Below are 14,353 nucleotides of genomic sequence, written 5' to 3'. Positions count from 1 at the left end.
CATAGTCTGCTGCTGGTTGCTCAGATAAGGTGTATAGGCCTTCATAGTCTTATTTGTGCACGTTTGTCGCTTTAGAGTCTTTAATTGCTTCCATTCTGGATTCTGTCAACGAGCTCGCCATGGAGGCTTGTATCGCTCTTTCTGTGGAGTCTTTCATTGCTCTCTCTGTGGTGTCTTTCATCGCTCTCTCTGTGGAGTCATGCAGTGTTCTCTCTGTGGAGTCCATCTGTGCGCTCTGTGTGGCGTCGTCTTCTTCTTGGCTATTGCTGTCATCCAATGTATCGACGATCTGCCATGGCATCATGGTATTGGATTCATCTACCAAGAGAAGATTCATGTTGAGCTTTTCAACCGTTTTGCTGATGCAATGATCATCAATTCTGAATAACTCATCTATGTCTGAGCAGTAATCATCAATGAACAAATCCTCTCTTTCTACTTTGGATTTGTCATTGTGCTCTCCTCTTTGGGTGTTGCAAACTGCTTGTTCCAGGGTGCTGCAGAGGTAATCTTTAACTGTGGGCGGAGGCTCGGGCTTCATTCTGTCGTTCGAGGAAATAAATCTGTGTTTTGTAGCTATAAATTTCTTATTTGCAATTTTCCGGCATTTCCCTTTTAAGTGGGCGTGGTCCTGGTTCTCTGACGTCATGAGGCTCGTGACGTAATGCGTAGGAATCGATTTTGCATGCGCAGTCTGAGTTTCCTGTACTGTGCACTCTTTTTGCAATTGCGCATGTGCGGCTTCTCGCGCATGCGTGCAAGTGTATTTTGCCATTTTTTTCTCTGTTTGAGAAGTGCGCATGTGCGTACTGGCCAGAACGCTCTCGCTCAAGATGCTGCTGCATCGAGTGAGATCCTGCCTCTGCCTCGTGGTAAGTTTTGGCGCCGTTTTTTCTTTGGATAGATTGAAGGTGCTGATTTTTTTTTTTGTTCATGCACTACCCACTGTTTAATCGTGATGCCTAGAGTTAGATACAGTTGTTGTGAAAGTTTTTGCGTTAAAGTTTTATAAGATAGTCCCTAAATTTTTTTTCTTAAATAAAATTTAGTGTACCCAATTCATTTTTCTCCAATTAAAGGGGCAATTTAGCATGTTCAATCCACCTACCTTGCACATCTTTGGATTGTGGGGGTGAAACCCACGCAAACACGGGGAGAATGTGCAAACTCCACACAGAGAGTGACCAGAGCCGGGATCGAACCTGGGACCTCGGCGCCGTGAGGAGATAGTCCGTAAATTAATTGATCTATTATCATAGCATCTCTGAAATCAGCATAATTACAGCCTTGTGCTCGTACCTGGAGGTCTGTAATGAAATCAGTGATTGACTCTCCGAATCTCTGGCACCTATTACGGAATTTAAGTCTTTCCAGCATCTCACCAGACTGACTTTTACAGTGTTCTTCAAATTTTGCGATAATGACTTTAAATTTAGTTTTGTCTTCACCTTCCAAGAAATTGAATGAATTATATATCTCCATGGCCGGTTTCCCTGCCGCAACTAAGAGGTATGCTATTTTTTTTTATATGACGCAGCGATCATGTCCTTAATTTCCAGAAACAGATTGAATTGTTGTAGGAAAACGTTCCAATTATGCTGGAGATGGCGCACTAGGCACCACAAGGGTATGGAGGAGGATACCCGCTCCCGGTATCTATCAAGGTCGTAGTCAGCTTGAACATTTATTCCTCTGGGTCTTTACATGGGCCGAGCGGGGACCTGTTTGGGATCTCTCAGGCATCCGTATACGGGTGCATCTGCGCTGTGATGGCTGCCCTATGCACCCAGGCAGCAGACTATATGAACATCAATCTGGACCAGACACACCAGGACGCCCTGGCAGCAGGATTTGCTGCCATCACTGGCATGCCTCAGAACCAGGGGGTGCTCGATGGCACACAAGTCCCCGTACAAGTATCGGCTCATCAGGGGGTGCCCTTCAACAATCAGAAGGGCGTCCATTCCCTGAATGGGCAGTTGGTGTGTGACCACCAGCTGAACATCATGTATGCCTGCGCTCGATACCAAGGCAGCATGCATGATGCATATATCCTGGCACACTCATCAGTTATCGGCACCTTAGAGATGTTCCCCCGGGTGAGCGTTTGGCTCGTGGGTGACAAGGTTATTGTCTGAGGTCGTGGCTGATGCCACCTGTTCAGAGGCCCCAGACCGACGTGGCGAACCGCTATAACGATGCCCATGCAACAACCAGGAGCATCATTGAGTGGTACATCGGCATCGTTAAGATGCGCTTCCTATGCCTGGACCACTCCAGTGTGGCGCTCCAATATAGCCACAGGAAATTCTCCAACATCATTCTGTCCTGCTGCATCCTGCACAACATTGTGCAGCAAAGGGGGAGACATGCTGGAGGAGGAGGAAGAATGACAGGTCTCATCTGACGAGGAGAATGGCCAGGAAAAATTAGGCATGGAGCCGGGCTGGCATGGCAGACTGTCCAACGTGTGCTCCAGGACCACCGCGTACGGGGCAACCTCATCACCTCCAGATTTGCCGACCTTTTGAGGCCTGGCTACCAGCAGCTCTACCACCCTGTCCCACCTCTGTATACTCTCCCCACTGCCCCCCTCACACCCTTCCAAGTGGTACCCCTTTCCCTTAGCCGCTCACATCCACCCTTCACTCCATCCCACAACCCCACATCCCCTACCCCTCTGAGGGTTTTACCAGAATCACAGCAGGGTGTAGGCCCTGGGCAGGCAGAATCAACGGGTCTTGTCCATGGGACAGAGGATGATGCGACTCGCTGTGAGATGAGCTCTGGTGCCCCTTATCATTTGACAAAGCCTGACTCCTGCCTTCAGGATCACATTCCACTGTACGCCCAGGTGATCCCTACATGTGTGCTGGCCATTCCAGTTCACAAGCCCATATATCCTTTGGGAGGGTGGGGTGAAGGGGAAGTTATGGAGATGGTGAGTCATGATGGGTCGCTACTGGGTAAGCAGTCCTACAAGGCAGCATCACAGTTCTGGCCCCATTCCCTGTGGGTGACCTTTGGTGGAATGGTCAATTGCCCTGAGGGCCCTGGCCCGTGTCATCATCCAACACCCTGGGCGAAATTCTCCCCCAACGGCACGATGTCCGCCGACTGGCGCCAATCAGACGGGCATCGCGACGGCCCAAAGGTGCGGAATGCTCCGCATCTTTGGGGGCCGAGCCCCAACATTGAGGGGCTAGGCCGGCGCCGGAGGGATTTCCGCCCCGCCAGCTGGCGGAAATGGCGTTTGTTGCCCCGCCAGCTGGTGCGGAAATGTGGTGCATGCGCGACGGCGTAAGGGGCCGCCGACAGTTTCCCGCGCATGCGCAGTGGGGAGAGTCTCTTCCGCCTCCGCCATGTGGGCTCTAGCTTCTGAAATGCTGCACAACTCCCCGCTTGAGCCCTGGAATGAACCGATGTCATAAATGTTCACGGCCACCGAGAACAGGTGTCTGTCATGATATTTAGATCAGCATATCATGGTGCAATCAATCACACACTGATGGACATGCAGTAGGACCAACCAACACACACACAACATCGCAGCCAATCACCAGTGAGAGCACACACACTATAAAAACAGGGGACACTACAGTTCCCGCTCATTCCAGCAGCAGCCAGCTCAGAGCACCGAGCTCAGAGCCTGCCACTCAGATATTCACCATGTGCTGAGTGTCTCACCCAGATAGTAATAGGACAGGGTCCACAGATTAGCTGGTAATGCACGTACCCAAGTTAGCAGTGTGCTGTTACAGTTAAGGCGTTAATAAAATTGAGTTACACCATCTCCAGCCGTGTTGGATCGTTTGTACATCCGAACACCCAACACGACAGTGTCCTCCTCCTCCCGCTACACAGGGGCCACGCTGTCTCTTTGTTGAGATGGAGTCTCCTGCGGCACAAGCTGTCTGCCATCTCCTCGAAAGACCAACAACGTCTGTACACCTTGGGCCATCGCTGGTTTTCCCCCTCTGGGTTCCTCCTCGACCTGATGGGCAGCTGGGACTTCAGGGTGCGCAGTAGCCCCCTGCACATGGGGTGCCACCTCCAGCCTGGGTTGATGGTTCTGCCTTTTCCGGCATCTGGCTCCCATCAGCACCGTGAGGGCATAGCAAAAGCGGCGCCGACCCCGATTTCATCGCAAACAGGGATTCTCCAGCCGATTGCCGGACCCGATTTCGGCATCGGAGACCGGAGAATCCTGCCCACCTTATTACCCCTCGCACGTCCCTCAATAGAAACAGAAGATAAGCCTGAGAATGTGCTATCATGAATTTTGTCAAACAAATGATCTGACCATCAATGTGTGACTTGTTCCATGTATCAGTGCCATTCTCTTCCAGGAACAGCAGCTGTGCAGGCCCTCCCACATGGTCCAATCCCACCGGAACTAAATCTAGCCATCCACATATTCCACTAGCGCTCAAGGTGCACTTGAACATCCTTGACTTCCAGCGTGTTTAACCCGTGATGATGTGCCAGTTACATGCAGCATTCACCACACCAACAACCGGCAGCACGGTAGCATTGTGGATAGCCCTATTGCTTCACAGCTCCAGGGTCCCAGGTTCGATTCCAACTTGGGTCACTGTCTGTGCGGAGTCTGCACATCCTCCCCGTGTGTGCGTGGGTTTCCTCCGGGTGCTCCGGTTTCCTCCCACAGTCCAAAGATGTGCAGGTTAGATGGATTGGCCATGATAAATTGCCCTTAGTCCAAAATTGCCCTTAGTGTTGGGTGGGGTTACTGGGTTATGGGGATAGGGTGGAGGTGTTGACCTTGGGTAGGGTGCTCTTTCCAAGAGCCGGTGCAGACTCGATGGGCCGAATGGCCTCCTTCTGCACTGTAAATTCTATGATAAATTCCATGATAATCTATGAAAAGCATTTCTTCAACAGCATCATCAGGTGGCCCATTTGGAACAATGCCATGCATCAGGTCCCGCAGTGCCTTCTTGTTTCAAACCAGATTGCCTTCTGGACTCGTACATCATTCTGAGCCCAGTGTTCCAGGATCCAGGTATCTTAGAAAAAAAAATCCTTCTTTCCTGCTATAGTAAAGGAAGCAAACAGCAAAGCAGCACCAGGCATCTGCAGCTGCCAGCAGGAGCAAGCAGCAAACGCAACCTGGAGCTGTGAAGTGCTGGGAGCTGTGAAATGCTCACATAAAGACCAATTCCTTATTAGCAATAGCCTTCAGCTGTGAAGCTAGAGGCTGCTCACAGTCAGGGGGAGTTAAAGTGACCTTTAGCATATAACCAAGAACAGGGCTCTGTCCTGGAAATGTTTGGTCAGTCAGACAGGCAGCAGCTGTAGTTGCCGCTGTTATGGGTCTCCACAATATTTAAAGATGGCTTGTAGGCCTCACTGATTAAAAGCCACTTACCCCCCACCCTGGCCCAGGGCAACCCCCAGCCTGGAACACTTCAAGCCCAATTATCAGCCCCCCCCCCAATTATCAGCCCCCCCCCCCCGCTGACCGAGCACTTGGGCAACACTGCATGCCCGAAAATGGAAATGGCTACTCACCACCTCAGATCCCGTCAGCAGCCATTGTGCCAATTTCACATTTTTAAAAAGTAGTACTAAACGACACTCATGTGATTTCTCACTGGGGAGCCATTTAATTCCCGGGAGGCCTTGCATTTGACTTCTATCTCGCTAATGAGATGGAAATTGGGGTTAATGATATGCTCGCCATATTTGGGCGAGATCCGGAACTCGCTTTCAGGAGCGGGCCGGTTAAATAGTAAACTGATTTGTGTCCGATGTAAATTTCAATTTTGGCCTTTCCCGCTATTTAATCGGTGCACAGGCACTACATGATGGTTAAATCGTGCCTTAAGTCTTCTAAATAGAGAACTTTATCCATTATCTCAGGAACCCCTTATCATTAAATCAGTCCACAACTATATTAATTTCCCAGCAAGTCTGACAAGAAGGAATGGTGTTATGCCTGCGAAAATGTAAAATATTAATGTGCAATTGGAATTGCTTCTTTGAGAAGCCGGGGTAGGGGAGGCCAATTGTTTCGAGCAATACCACTGCTTTCTTCTGTTTGTGACTGTATCACTCTTTTTTCTTCTGATTTTGACTGTATCACTTAATTTCTGCTGTTTGTAACAGACTGATTCGTCACTGAAATGCTAATATAGATCAATGATTTAGTGCTAAAATATTGTTTGCAACATAAGTATTTACAGCCAATATTACAGAGCAATTCTGATATGATAATGACAGCTTTAAGGAGCACAACGAGTTGTAGTCTGCAAAGGGAACTTGCATGGTGCACTGACAAAAAGATAATTATTTACTTTTAAAAATGTTGTTTTCTTGTTTAATCGTGGAAGTTTTAATTATTCTGGGAACATAACACAACTTAGTTCATTCTAAATGATTACACTTGAAAGAGCAATATTGATGTAGCATTCACACAAACATCTTTGCTCTTGATTTCAATTTGCATGAAGCAACTCTGAAGAGGAGTCAATTGAACTCAACTCTAGGCTGCACAAAGCCATCCTTGTTACGGATAACAGCGAACAGTTTGTTTTGCTGAATAGACAATTGTGCCTTTATGCATCAAGCTATAAAAGAAAACAAATCCTATTTATTAGCATGCTAACTTATGACGCACAAGACTCATAGTGAATTATAGTCCTCTGCATCGGACATTTTGCTCTTAGGGTGGAGGAAACCCTGAAAATTGACAAAGGGAAAGATGCATTTTTAAAAACTGGTGCTATTCATTCTTCAAAGGACCATCCATGTCTTGGATTGGCCTAGTCCCATTGGGTCTTGAGTTTTACATATATGTAGACTACATGCTATCAAGGAGGTTTGTGATTATTTCAGTTAGTGCAAAATATATATTTCCGAATAATGAAATGAGCATTTTGCACACTGAAGGAAGTATTCAGTTCAGCAGTTCAAAAATAAGTTCAGAATTGTTTAATTACTTCCACCAACAGTACCAATCATAAATTTGCTATGGTTTTCTAATGCTTGTCTTGCAATATAATAATCATTCAAATTGTTAAAAGCATTCAGATTTGCTGAGTTTAAAGAACCACAATCACAAGATTGAAGTAGTAAATAAAAAACATATATCAGAAAGTAATAGTTGAGAAATAGTTGTGAGGGATGCTATAGTTTGATGCTTAATGGGCCACGATAAAATTCCTCTTGCTCATTGAGGAATTTGGTACAGGCACATGAAGTGTTCATTCAATCACACAGCTAAGAGGAATTTTAACCTAGGGAAGGGGCGGTACTGGACCTGGTATTGGGGAATGAGCCCGGCCAGGTGGTAGATGTTTCAGTAGGGGAGCATTTCGGTAACAGTGACCACAATTCAGTAAGTTTTAAAGTACTGGTGGACAAGGATAAGAGTGGTCCGAGGATGAATGTGCTAAATTGGGGGAAGGCTAATTATAACAATATTGTACGAAGTCTTACGACACCAGGTTAAAGTCCAACAGGTTTGTTTCGATGTCACTAGCTTCCGGAGCGCTGCTCCTTCCTCAGGTGAATGAAGAGGTATGTTCCAGAAACACATATATAGACAAATTCAAAGATGCCAAACAATGCTTGGAATGCGACAATTAGCAGGTGATTAAATCTTTACAGATCCAGAGATGGGGTGACCCCAGGTTAAAGAGGTGTGAATTGCATCAAGCCAGGACAGTTGGTAGGATTTCGCAGGCCAGATGGTGGGGGATGAATGTAATGCGACATGAATCCCAGGTCCCGGTTGAGGCCGCACTCGTGTGCGGAACTTGGCTATAAGTTTCTGCTCGGCGATTCTGCGTTGTCGCGCGTCCTGAAGGCCGCCTTGGAGAACGCTTACCCGGAGATCAGAGGCTGAATGCCCTTGACTGCTGAAGTGTTCCCCGACTGGAAGGGAACATTCCTGCCTGGTGACTTCGTACTGTGCTCACCCCAGTCCAACGCCGGCATCTCCACATTATAACAATATTAGGCGGGAACTGAAGAACATAGATTGGGGGCGGATGTTTGAGGGCAAATCAACATCTGACATGTGGGAGGCTTTCAAGTGGCAGTTGAAAGGAATACAGGACCGGCATGTTCCTGTGAGGAAGAAAGATAAATACGGCAATTTTCGGGAACCTTGGATGACGAGTGATATTGTATGCCTCGTCAAAAAGAAAAAGGAGGCATTTGTCAGGGCTAAAAGGCTGGGAACAGACGAAGCCTGCGTGGAATATAAGGAAAGTAGGAAGGAACTTAAGCAAGGAGTCAGGAGGGCTAGAAGGGGTCACGAAAAGTCATTGGCAAATAGGGTTAAGGAAAATCCCAAGGCTTTTTACACGTACATAAAAAGCAAGAGGGTAGCCAGGGAAAGGGTTGGCCCACTGAAGGATAGGCAAAGGAATCTATGTGTGGAGCCAGAGGAAATGGGCGAGGTACTAAATGAATACTTTGCATCAGTATTCACCAAAGAGAAGGAATTGGTAGATGTTGAGTCTGGAGAAGGGGGTGTAGATAGCCTGGGTCACATTGTGATCCAAAAAGACAAGGTGTTGGGTGTCTTAAAAAATATTAAGGTAGATAAGTCCCCAGGGCCTGATGGGATCTACCCCAGAATACTGAAGGAGGCTGGAGAGGAAATTGCTGAGGCCTTGACAGAAATCTTTGGATCCTCTCTGTCTTCAGGGGATGTCCCGGAGGACTGGAGAATAGCCAATGTTGTTCCTCTGTTTAAGAAGGGTAGCAAGGATAATCCCGGGAACTACAGGCCGGTGAGCCTTACTTCAGTGGTAGGGAAATTACTGGAGAGAATTCTTCGAGACAGGATCTACTCCCATTTGGAAGCAAATGGACGTATTAGTGAGAGGCAGCACGGTTTTGTGAAGGGGTGGTCGTGTCTCATTAACTTGATAGAGTTTTTCGAGGAGGTCACTAAGATGATTGATGCAGGTAGGGCAGTAGATGGTGTCTATATGGACTTCAGTAAGGCCTTTGACAAGGTCCCTCATGGTAGACTAGTACAAAAGGTGAAGTCACACGGGATCAGGGGTGAGCTGGCAAGGTGGATACAGAACTGGCTAGGCCATAGAAGGCAGAGAGTAGCAATGGAGGGATGCTTTTCTAATTGGAGGGCTGTGACCAGTGGTGTTCCACAGGGATCAGTGCTGGGACCTTTGCTCTTTGTAGTATATATAAATGATTTGGAGGAAAATGTAACTGGTCTGATTAGTAAGTTTGCAGACGACACAAAGGCTGGTGGAATTGCGGATAGCGATGAGGACTGTCGGAGGATACAGCAGGATTTAGATTGTCTGGAGACTTGGGCGGAGAGATGGCAGATGGAGTTTAATCCGGACAAATGTGAGGTAATGCATTTTGGAAGGTCTAATGCAGGTAGGGAATATACAGTGAATTGTAGAACCCTCAAGAGTATTGAAAGTCAAAGAGATCTAGGAGTACAGGTCCACAGGTCATTTAAAGGGGCAACACAGGTGGAGAAGGTAGTCAAGAAGGCATACGGCATGCTTTCCTTCATTGGCCGGGGCATTGAGTATAAGAATTGGCAAGTCATGTTGCAGCTGTATAGAACCTTAGTTAGGCCACCTTTGGAGTATAGTGTTCAATTCTGGTCGCCACACTACCAGAAGGATGTGGAGGCTTTAGAGAGGGTGCAGAAGAGATTTACCAGAATGTTGCCTGGTATGGAGGGCATTAGCTATGAGGAGCGGTTGAATAAACTCAGTTTGTTCTCACTGGAACGAAGGAGGTTGAGGGGAGACCTGATAGAGGTATACAAAATTATGAGGGGCATAGACAGAGTGGATAGTCAGAGGCTTTTCCCCAGGGTAGAGGGGTCAATTACTCAGGGGCATAGGTTTAAGGTGAGAGGGGCAAGGTTTAGAGTAGATGTACGAGGCAAGTTTTTTACGCAGAGGGTAGTGGGTGCCTGGAACTCGCTACCGGAGGAGGTAGTGGAAGCAGGGACGATAGGGACATTTAAGGGGCATCTTGACAAATATATGAATAGGATGGGAATAGAAGGATATGGACCCAGGAAGTGTAGAAGATTGTAGTTTAGTCGGGCAGCATGGTCGGCACGGGCTTGGAGGGCCGAAGGGCCTGTTCCTGTGCTGTACATTTCTTTGTTCTTTGTTCTTTGTTCAACTTCATAAAAAGTTCACCTTATCCCTTTATAATACTAGAAACTCAAGAACTGTATTTCCACAATTTTCTTTACATAATTGAAGCAATTCCTCACCTTGCGCAATACATTTTAGAGATCATTGCAGATAAATATTAAATATGTACCTTGATGCAACAATCTCCCTCCCTTCCAAAGCATACTAGAGCTCTGTATTCATTTCAATAAAAGTATAATACTTGCATTGATGCAGCATTTTATCATGTCATAATGTCTCAAAGTTTTGCACAGAATGAACTAATGCAAATAAACATGGCAACAGTACTGTGCCAGCAATATTTCATAAATGTTTTGAGTGGGTATTAATAGAAAGGGAAAAGTTAACCTGGACAAACAAAATATCTTCTTATTCTTTCTATTTTTCAAAGAAAACTGCAATGAGTCTTTATCATTCTCCTGAACCTAACAGGAACTCAGTTTAACATCTTACCTGTCCGACATCTTCAACAGTGCTGTACTCAATATTCACGGTACCCTAGATTCTGAGCTCACTCTTGGTACGGGAGTGAGAGGACTGCTCACTTCTGTTAGCTGACAGAAGTGCTATGTGGGGTAGGGAATGCATAGCAACTGCTCACATTCTGTCAGCTTTACCTGCTAAAGTATGGCAGAAACCTTGAGATATGCAAATGGATTTCCACCATACCTTTAGTGAAGTACTGATGGTAAAACAGCTCTGAGGGATTTCCCTCCCATGGTGGTATAGATTACCATATTCACATGGACTTTAATGGTGCCGTGAGTCCAGTACCAGCTGTTTATTCACTTGTGTGTCAGGGAATAATTTATTGTTTATATTCAAACTTTGTTCATCACATCATGTCCCATTACTGCTGTTACCATATCATATCTGAAACTATTAGGCTAAAATTTTCTGCCAAAATAACATCACGTTTAATGTGCACACCATTATTAATATGCAAATCATCCAGCAAATTGTGGCAAGGCAGAGATAGCCCATACTGTTGATCACCATAAGTTGCTGGACAATTGATTGAGTTTTTGATGAGGTAACAGAGAGGATAGATTTGGGCAATGTGGTTTATGTAGTGTATATGGACTTCCAAAAGGTGTTTGATGAAGTGACATACAACAACTTGCAAGCACAGTTGAAGCCCATGGAACAAAAGGGACAACAGCAACATGGATATGAAATTGGCTGAGTGGCAGGAAACAATAGTGATGAACAGTTGTTTCACAGGCTGAATGAAAGTATAAAATGGAGTTTTCCAGGGGCTGCCACTAGGGATCACTGCTTTTTGTGATATATATTAATGGCCTAGGATCCAGGAGCAGAATGAAATGGCCAATGAATGTGGCAGCCTGCTAACTCTGTTTTTTTCCCACGAGGGTGGAGGAGGGGGTATGCCCTGGTACCCATCTGCTCTTATTAAGGAGGTAACTGACAGTGTTGTGGGTTCATTGAGAGCCTGCCCCAGGTGAGTATTTTTTTAAATTTTCATGGAGGTGGCTGGACTTTAGCAGCATAGGGTTTTAGACTATCTTCATGAAGGTGTGAACCATGAATTGGAGGCAAGAAGCTTTGAAAGATAAGTAAAATGGTTTTTCCTCCTTTACATTTAATACTGTGGTCTGAGTAGTATCTGTGTCCATTACGGTGGCAGTGCTGTGATTAAAAGATGCTCAACTATTTGTGAATTTTCCCAAAAATAGACAGAGTGACACAGCGGACAGGAAAATAGAGAGGAAGCCGTCAGCCTCAAAGATGGATTTACCTGCTGCATCATTATGCCCCCTCACACGTAAAATTAGATTTTATTTAAAATAACCGAGATCCTTTGTTGATCCCAATAAACTGCAGTCACTAGGTTTGTAATTTTAACACAATTCACCTTTTATTACATACAGTAGTAGAAATAAAAGCACAGAAAATGCAACTGATTATCTAATACCCCTTTCCCAACTCTTCCTTACCTAACTACCCCCACCCCTTCTATACACACATACACACACACACACAAACAACACAGACGGAAAAGGCTGATGGAAAGGGATAGAAAATATTAACAAAATTAAAAGGATAAAGATCTTTGATGCAGTGGGGTGACTTCTAGTTAAACGTTTTTCTGAAGTTCAGCTTTCGTTTTGATACATCTTCCTTCTAGGCTTGAGATGTTTTTCTCTGGCAAGTTTGTCTACCTTCTCTGCAGACTGGGCATCATTTCAGGTTCACAGCACAGGATGTGCCAGACACTCGCTTTCAGAACAATAGAGCAGTTATTTCACTTCAGCAAGCAGGCAAGAGAGAGCGAGTGCTCTTTTCACTTCCAGGCTCTAAGCGTTTCTGCCCAGTTCTCTCAGAAAGCATCACACAGGAACCAACCACCGACCATTGTCAGGCAGAACATTGTCCCTTGCCAACCCACTGATTGCCAGCTAACCAATCGATCTGACTGCCTCCAAATCTGGTCCCAAAGATTCACTCGGTGCTGAGGAGTTTGGCTTCTCATCTCAAAAAACAAAACCTGGGAATAAAGTGCCCTGACAAGCAGATTGTTTCAACTTTTGAGTCTTCTGCGAAAAGGCTGATCCAAGTACGGGTCTACAGACTAAAATACAAAATAATATAAAAGAAATGGGAAGAAAGGAAATAAACAGGAACGGTTCTTACACTACCAAATCATCTCTGCACCTTCTTCAGTACATCTATATCCTTTTAACAACTGTGCCCAGAACTTTGCAGTAATTTAATGAGGTCTAACCAAGGTTCGAAATAGGTTTTGCATAACATCCCCACTTTTCAGTTCCATATCTCTGGAAATATGCCCTTGTGCTTGGTTTGTTTTCTTTATGGCCTTGCCAACCTGTGGCGACTTTGATGTGTAAATTTACCTGAGATTCCTTTGTTTCTCTACCCCATCTAAATGTGCATTTTCCAAGTAATACATGACCTCCCTATTCTTCCATTCTCCCGACTAGAATGTGGGGCGGGATTCTCCATCTTGTCGCAACGGTTTTCTGGTATGGTGCGCCCCATCAGCAGTGGGATTCTCCTTCCCGCCAGCCGGCCAATGGGGTTTCCCATTGTGAGCAGCCCCACATCACCGGGAAATCCCTGGGCGTGGGTGCGCTGCCGGCACAACGGAGAATCCCACCAGAGAAGAATCCAGCAGTTGATATCTGACATTTATCTGTGTTGAAATTAAATTGCCAATTATTTGCCCATGCTGCAATTTTATTAAATGTCCTCCTGTAATTTGTTGCGGTCCTCCTCAATATTGATGAAACCCATCCCAAATTTGGTATCATCGCAAAATTAGAAATTAAATCCAAGTGATCAATGTAAATTCTGAACAGCAGTGGTTCCAGCACCTCTTTCAACCTTCTGCCACTCTGAATAACTACTCTTTACTCACACATTTTGCTTTCTGTCTTGTAGCTAGCTAGCAATCCATTCTGCCACTTGTCCCTGCCTCCATATCGTCTGACCTCATTCATTTTGTCTACTATGGGACAACTCATCCTTAGCATTCTTTAAGGACTGTTGACATCAGATAATGCACTCCATGACCCATGTATGCTGCCAGCACTGAAAATGTTTTTAACTGTGTTCATCTTGCTGTAAAAAATTTATAGTGCATTTTGGACATTTTCTTTCCAGTTCTGCCTGGCTCCAAATGAGGTGCCTCCAGCAGTCATGTCAAGGACCCGCTGTGTAGACTGCTAAAGAACCCGAACACTCGAGTGGAGTATCTTCCAAATGAACTTCCAGGCGAGGTTCCGAAAGTGAGTTGCTGCCAGGGATGTTTGAATATTGCTGGAATCAATGCAATGTATGTCAGAGGGATTTTAAGCATCCTAGCAGTGCAGAGAAAACCAGGATATTGGGGCCTTTTGCACCATTTTGTCACAATGGTGTCCAATTTCTTTCCCACAATGTTCTAATTTGAAAACCAGCACTCAAAGAAATCTAAATATCATAAATTCTTTAATGTCATTCAATCTTCCTCCAAAGATCAGCAGGTTCAAAATGTGCACCATATTGTACCTAATAATTTCTGTTAAAATGTCTTGAATGTAAGCAAATAGATTGAAATGTTAGCACAAAACAGGAAAATGTATTTAGAACAGCAGGGAATTTGAAGATCATTTGTGAAAAAAATTAACAATTAACGACTGAAATGGTTAAATTCTCCT

At 45.4% G+C, this 14,353-nt stretch overlaps 1 long non-coding RNA gene across 1 annotated transcript in view; it reads left to right on the top strand.

The window, feature by feature from the left end:
* LOC140430028 (uncharacterized) overlaps positions 1 to 14,140 on the top strand; it is a 36,491-nt gene extending 22,351 nt beyond the window's left edge. The window contains exon 3 of the long non-coding RNA XR_011949285.1: positions 13,818 to 14,140. This is a non-coding gene — a long non-coding RNA (uncharacterized lncRNA). The remainder of the gene's footprint in view (positions 1 to 13,817) is intronic.
* Positions 14,141 to 14,353: the final 213 nt, after the last annotated feature.

This window comes from Scyliorhinus torazame, chromosome 9, assembly GCF_047496885.1.
Source record: "Scyliorhinus torazame isolate Kashiwa2021f chromosome 9, sScyTor2.1, whole genome shotgun sequence".
Classification (NCBI taxonomy): Eukaryota; Metazoa; Chordata; class Chondrichthyes; order Carcharhiniformes; family Scyliorhinidae; genus Scyliorhinus; species Scyliorhinus torazame.
Note: the sequence above shows the minus strand (reverse complement) of the source record. Positions and strands in the feature narration are given on the sequence as shown.